We start from the raw sequence: 6,623 nt of genomic DNA, 5'->3' as shown, positions 1-6,623 counted from the left end.
ACTGAGATATTTAAAAAGGACAAAAAAACAAAACAACAACAAAAAAACCACCTCCTTGACAACATTTCTGTGAGACAGACCACAGTGAGTGTCATTTGTGCCATTTCTGTCCTTGTCTCTCAGCACAGGCTGATGATAGCATCCCAAAACAATTCAGCAAGAGCAGTCAGTGCTGGGGTGGGGGTAGCAGGGGCTAACAGAAATACAACACACATTCTCCGCTTCTCTGTTGACCTGATTTGATCCAGGGGTGGACCTTGGAATATCTAAAGCAGTACTTATTCTCTATACTGTTTGGTCAGATACGGACAAATCTTAGGTGTAGTAGATATGTTGATGGAAAAATAAACACCTCGGGCTCAAATGCCTAACTTGGCAAATAAGTAGAAACAAAGTCCAGAAAGATCCTGTGGCTATGGTTTCACCTTTTAGTTACTGGCTCATGCAGTGGTCTGGAAGATCCAAAGGGTGGAGTCAGGGATTGGAGAAGCTTTCCCCAATGGATTGTAATAATTTAACAGCAGGTACAGAGAGTCACAGACGCCAGTTGGATGTCAACCCTCCTACACACTAAAAAAGTATAAAAAGCCAAGTGAGTTTCAGGGACCCCCCTGTTAGGTTTCATGTGAACAGTCCAGGTGAATTGTTTATAAGGCAGATATAAACAATGCGAATTTGATCAACTCTTCCCTCTAATAATCTTGTAGGATGCTTTCTGCATTCCTATAAATAGGAATAAATAGGAATAAATAGATTCAAGAGATGTGATGAGACCAAGAGAGTGAGTGGACATCTCCTCTACTCTGTATGTGGCCTCTGAAGTTTGAAGAGACACAGTGGACTCTCAGTTTATATCTTGTGTGCTGTCCTGTAATCCACAGTAGGCTGGCCCAACTCCCCCAGACTGTGGGTAGGATGGACAGACACAGACAGGACCAACACAGAGCCCTGGAACACTTACCCAGCTTCTCAGAATGCTGGGGTTTCCCTTCAGGCAGCCCTGCTCTTCAAGCTACCGTTAAGTTCAACTTTATTTAACTGAATACCAAGAGAGCAGAGGCTTAAATACATGAGTTTTCTTGCAAGACCAAGACAAGGGCCCTCTATCATTCTGCTTCCCCAACTGCAGCACATACATATGGCAAGGTCTCCCAGTGGTTCAAATGACTGTCAGCATCATGTCTGCATTCCAGGAAGCAGGAAGGAATAGGAAAAAGCAAAATGGGTACTTTTTCCCGACTGACTCAGCTTCCTTTAAGCAATTTTTTTGGAAAACCCATTTAATGCTTCTGCCTACATCTCATTGGCTACATCTAGCAAGGAAAGCTATGAAATGTAGTCTCGTCTTTTTCTGGGCACATTGCATCCCAGAATAAAATCAGAACTCCTCTTTTACTAAATAAAGGGAATGGAAATTGAGCAGCAACCTGCACTTGCTGTGGCCAACACATTTCAATGAATAGATCAATAAAACAACAAAACATGGCAACCCAGTTGTTAGCTGTGCTGGACTAACCCAAGTCAGAAGTGAACCAAGAGTTCTGCAGCATTTCTTGGGAAAAAAGTTTACAGTTCAACTTTTTTATATGAAATGAGAATTCCTTCCTTATGACTTCACTCTTTACCTTAAGGAAACTTTTCCAAAACGTCTCCCAGGTGGAACACTACAGGTTACATTTGGTTCCTCCTCTTATTATTTTCTTAATTCATTGGTAGTTTTCTTAGCATAATTCCATTATCCTAAGGTGGGAATCCTGGGGCCTGGGCAATCAGAAGTATCTATAAATCAGCTTTGATAATCTTTTTAAAGATGAGCTAGAAATTCAGATTTTTTTTTTCCATAAGACTAACATCCAAAATTAGTGCAGCCAGTCTGGAAAGCAGTGTGGAGATTCCTTAGAAAACTTGGAATGGAACCACCATTTGACCCAGCTATCCCACTCTTTGGCCTATACCAAAGGACTTAAAATCAGCATACTACAGAGATACAGCTACATCAATGTTCATAGCTGCTCAATTCACAATAGCCAGATTGTGGAACCAACCTAGATGTCCTTCAATTGATGAATGGATAAAGAAACTATGATATATATATATATATATATATATATATATACACACATACAATATATATATGTATATATGTATATACAATATATATATATATACATACAATGGAGTATTACTCAGCCATAAAGAATAATAAAATTGTGACATTTGCAGGCAAATGGATGAAATTGGAGAATATCATGCTAAGTGAGATAAGCCAATCTCAAAAAACTAAAGACGAATGATCTCACTGATAAGCGGATGATGACACATAGTCGGGGGTGGGAGGGAGGTAAGAATGGAGGAAGGAGGGACTGTATAGAGGGAAAAGAGGGGTGGGAAGGGTGGGGGGTAGGAAAAAAACAGAATGAATCAAACACTATTGTCCTATGTAAATGTATGATTGCACAAATGGTATGTCTTTACTTCATGTACAGAGAACAGTATGTATCCCATTTGTGTACAATACAAAATAAATTAAAAAAAAAAAGGACTAACATCCAAACTTTCACAATAAATAGGAAAGTTAATGAGCATTGCAGCAGGCGGGCCTCTATTGGACCAAGACCCAGATTCTAGTTGGCAAGTTTCCGCTGTGCTCTTGGCCTTCTACTTTTGCTATCACATGGAGGCAATTCTTTCCATAGAAAATCCTGTAGGTCTTTATCTCCCTGTTCTTCCTCCCTTTTCTTTCTTTCTTTTTTATTTTTTTAAATCTCTAAAATTTTATTTCCTTCAAGTATGAAGACAGGCCAAAAATGACAGTAGTAATAGTGGGGCATATGATTTCAGTACCAATAAAAAGTCACAGATATTTTCATATCACTATACAGGTATGGTAATATTGCCTTCCTATATTCCCTATCCTCGCCTATTTTTGGATCAATACATGAAAGGAAGGTAGTCAATACTACTTTATAGTTTTGTGTTCACTAAACAACAACAGTCTTCACACTAACTGATCTTTTAAAAATTTAAACTCATTGTTAACACCTATGTTTTAAATTTACAGTCTTTTTATTTAATACATTAATAAAAGAATACATGTATTACTGTTCCACAAAGGCACTTTTGATAACTATATTTCAATATAATGTGTTTCTTGTGTAATCTAACATATTTTATTTTAATCTTTTTTTTTATATTAGGGCTTACTCTTTATTTTTACAGACTGCATTTTGATTCATTGTACACAAATGGGGTACAACTTTCATTTCTATGGTTGTACTTAGTGTAGATCACACCATTCATGTAATCATACATGTACATAGCATATTGATGTCTGTCTCAGCCCACTATCTTTCCTTCTCCCACCCCCTCCCACCCCATTTCCCTCTACACAAACCAAAGTTCCTCCATTCTCCTTTTCTTTCTTTTCTTCTTTTCCTTCTTTCTCCTTTTTTTCTTTCAGTTGACTTTACCAAGATAACTAATTCTTTTTCTGACTTTGACATCCTTTCCCCCTCTTAAAGATTTTTTTTTTTTTAAATATCCTCTGATCAATGCTTTCCTTTCAACTTCAGGTTTTAATATCGAAATATGGATTCTGTTCCAGAGTCACTCCTACTTTCTAAAATTCATCCCTTGACTCTTAGGAAGTTCTGAGTTACAGAAAATGTACTAAAGAACTCTTATGACTTCTTCGATCTGTAGCAAGAGGCTACAAGCGGAATATCATCTGTGGTTGGTCGCACAGTGTTCCTGGCAACTGGCAACGGCAATGATGATGTGCACAGCCTCTGTGTTAAAGAGAAGGTTGGACCTAGTGGGCATCATGACACTTTCAGGAGCCTATTCTCTATCTAAGTCAGAATAATTGCTACCTACTCACTTGAAGTTTCTGTTGTTGTTTTAAGATAACCTGGAAATTCAGATTGTTTTCTTAAGAGAAGAAATAAGCCTGAATTTTCATACAATACAAGAACAATGGAAGCCCTGTATTTGCAATCTTGGACCTATAACACATACTAACTTATTCCCTAATTGATTGGTACTTTATCACAGCACCTAGAAGAATGCTAAAAGCATGTCACAGGTATTCAGTAGAAGTTGACTAATGAATGCTGTGACCAATGGACTTGGTCATGCTCTTCTTTTGGGAGGAATTTCTGGACTGTTTCAGAGCTTGGATAAAGTCAAGAAATAATATCTGGTCTACGAGGAAGGTAAGGGAGAGCCAATCATTTTTTTCTTTCTAGCCAATTAAAACTCTATGATTTCATATTTAATTTGCTATTAACTAAAACCCTGTGATTGTGAAAAATTAGCCTCAGTATACTTCAAGCAAGCTTCAGTGACTTCTATGCTCATGACTGACTTTAGTTCACTCATCAGTTGCCAATGAAACTGCATTTCACAGGTCCAAATCCTGCCTACCACCAACTGGCCAGACTTGCTCATTCTCTCCCTATGAAAGCACTACTGCACATGAGATGAATCAAACTGTATGCTTAACCTCCATAAAAGTCTGAGAATGTAGGAGAAAGAATATGGAATTTGGAGGCAGACAAACCTGAGTTCAAACACCTGCCGTGCCACTTTCTGGTCGTATGTACTTGGAAAAATAATAAACTTCTCAGGAATTCATTTTCCTCTCCTATAAAATTAGATAATAAACCTCATCTCACAAAATTGTTATGAAGAGTAAATGGATTATATTAAGTGCTTGGTACACTTTCTGGCTCACAGTGGAAGGATAAAATATTAGCAGCAATTCCTGTGCTTACTTAGTGTATGTCTCAATTCAGTATGTGCTGCTTCTTTTTTAGCTATAAAGTGAATTGACTCATATTTACCAAGTTTTCACAGAATATTTAAGTCCTTACATAGCACTTAGAAATATGAAGAAAATTTAAGATCTCAATGAAAAAAGTGAGTAAACAAGCAAACCAAATTAACAGAAACAATTAGCTAATTTATAGGTTAGTTCAATTCCCAGCCATAAAACAACCCAAGGTTTTTCTGTTAAAAAAAAAAAAAAACACTTATACACATTTCTAAAACGATTTTTAGAAATCTTCTGATTTTTAGCACCATAAGAAATTTATACCACTGGTGGATAAAAATTTACATATACCCATATGCACATTTATACCACTGTTAAATGATAATTGCTCTTAAAAAAAAGTCAATTTTCCTCTCCAAAGTGGAAAATATACTCATAGTTGAAATCTTAATCCCATGACAGATGTCAAAAAGAATTTTGTTTGTTCATTTATTCAAAATACTTATACTGACTTTTCCTATCAACCAAGATGGAATAATGGGGACCGAATGCACTTTCCTGCCTGAAACAACCAAACACAGAACAAATTATAAGAAAGAACTGTTATTCAAGACACTCCATACAAATGTCGGTGATTCCTGAAGGATGGAGTGGGCAATGAGGTGAGCTCTGTGATTGGTCCATCCTACTCCCTTGAAAGTCTGTCTGGGCCTCAGCAAAGCCAAGAAGACTCCTGAAGTTCTATAGACAACACGGAGAGTCCAAGGATAGCAGGGTAGTTAGAGTCTGCAGACAGAATATTTGAGAGGAGAGAGCTTCAGAGAAAGGGGTGAAGTTCTCGAGTCTACCTCAAGACTCAAAAGAATTCTGATTAGCACACAAAGGTAAGGAATCTATGTAAAGCCTAGAAAAGACACTCATAGACCTGCAAATAAGTTGTAGGCATCCTCCTTCTCTGGGTACACCCTTTGGTGGAACACACACATACACGTATACAGAAGGGATTTGTTACAGGGAGCTACTTTGTGCAGTTGTGAGGGCTGGTTAAGTAATAATAAAGTACCAATAAAAAGTCACAGATATTTTCATATTGCTATACAGGTATGGTAATATTGCCTTCTTATATTCCCTATCCTCACCTATTTTTGGATCAATACATGGAAGAAGGTAGTCAAATACTACTTTATAGTTTTTGTGTTCACTAAACAACAATAGTCTTCACACTAATTGATCTTTTAAAAATTTAAACTCATTGTTAACACCTATGTTTTAAATTTACAGTCTTTTTATTTAATACATGGAGAATGTATTCATGTGGAGAAATATCTCTGCATCTGATGCACAGTCCACAAGGGAGGAAGTCAGTAGACTCAGGAAGAGAAGATCACAAGCAAGCTGGAACCCTATGAGGAAAGGCTAAGCCCACATCCTTTCTTGTTGCCTCAGACCTTGATGTGAGGGTATCCTATAAAATCAGGGTTCTTTTTTCATGGAGCTAACAACATGCACCTAGCTCCCTAATTTTAAATAAATGAAGGAAAATTTAGGGAAGGTGAAGAAATGGCAGGTTCAGAGGTGGCTTCATGCTCTTGAGGTGTAGTCAGCTACAAAAGCGTTTCTTTTCTTCCAAATCTGACAAGAATAGCCTTTGCATACCCCTTAACATGGAAATGTACAAGAAAGGAAATTCTGGGGAATTTATCTTAGCCAAATTGATACATTACAAAGACAGTATGCACAGAGAGAAAAAAGAAAAAAAGTAACGGTGCTTTTTAGACTAAAATCTAAATGATATAGACATTTGCACCCTCCACAAGGAAGACATAAGAAGCATAGGAATGGGAAGAGA

Source organism: Sciurus vulgaris (genome assembly GCF_902686455.1).
Source record: "Sciurus vulgaris genome assembly, chromosome: 16".
Taxonomy (NCBI): domain Eukaryota; kingdom Metazoa; phylum Chordata; class Mammalia; order Rodentia; family Sciuridae; genus Sciurus; species Sciurus vulgaris.
This window is presented reverse-complemented; position numbering follows the sequence as displayed.